The sequence below is a fragment of the Penaeus monodon genome, chromosome 21 (assembly GCF_015228065.2).
Source record: "Penaeus monodon isolate SGIC_2016 chromosome 21, NSTDA_Pmon_1, whole genome shotgun sequence".
NCBI classification, from domain to species: Eukaryota; Metazoa; Arthropoda; class Malacostraca; order Decapoda; family Penaeidae; genus Penaeus; species Penaeus monodon.
In genome coordinates this window covers 36,262,813-36,263,202 of record NC_051406.1, presented here as the reverse complement: position 1 = coordinate 36,263,202, position 390 = coordinate 36,262,813, and the positions used below count along the sequence as shown (strand labels likewise).

At 49.2% G+C, this 390-nt stretch overlaps 1 protein-coding gene across 1 annotated transcript in view; it reads right to left on the bottom strand.

Annotated features, from left to right (window-relative positions):
- LOC119586734 overlaps window positions 1–390 on the bottom strand; it is a gene marked incomplete in the record, with an annotated part of 16,572 nt that overhangs the window by 15,539 nt on the left and 643 nt on the right.

The following is a 390-nucleotide window of genomic DNA, read 5'->3' as shown; positions in this document are numbered from 1 at the left end:
ATCCCATGACTTGTAATCAGCCGTGTCCCTGACTAATGATTTGTAAATATATTGCACAGTTATGATTGCTACTGTCTAGTGATATTTATCGTTGCCACTACCTTCATCATAACAACACATTCTGCGTTTTATGTACAAGGCACAGGCTCTAATTACTACTCACGACATATAACTACCTGACCAGATCGTATGTCATCCACAGGTGTGGTTCTCCGGGTAAAGAAAGTGGCAGTTGCATCTCCTCTGACATCATGTCGACCTTGAGTACTCACTGAAGAACTCCATCCCCGTCCGGTGCCACGCTGGAAGGCACTTCCTCCTGGTGCGTTCAGCACGTGTGGCACTCCCGGCCTCCCGGCGGCTCCACAGGTGAATACACGGCCAGCAGGC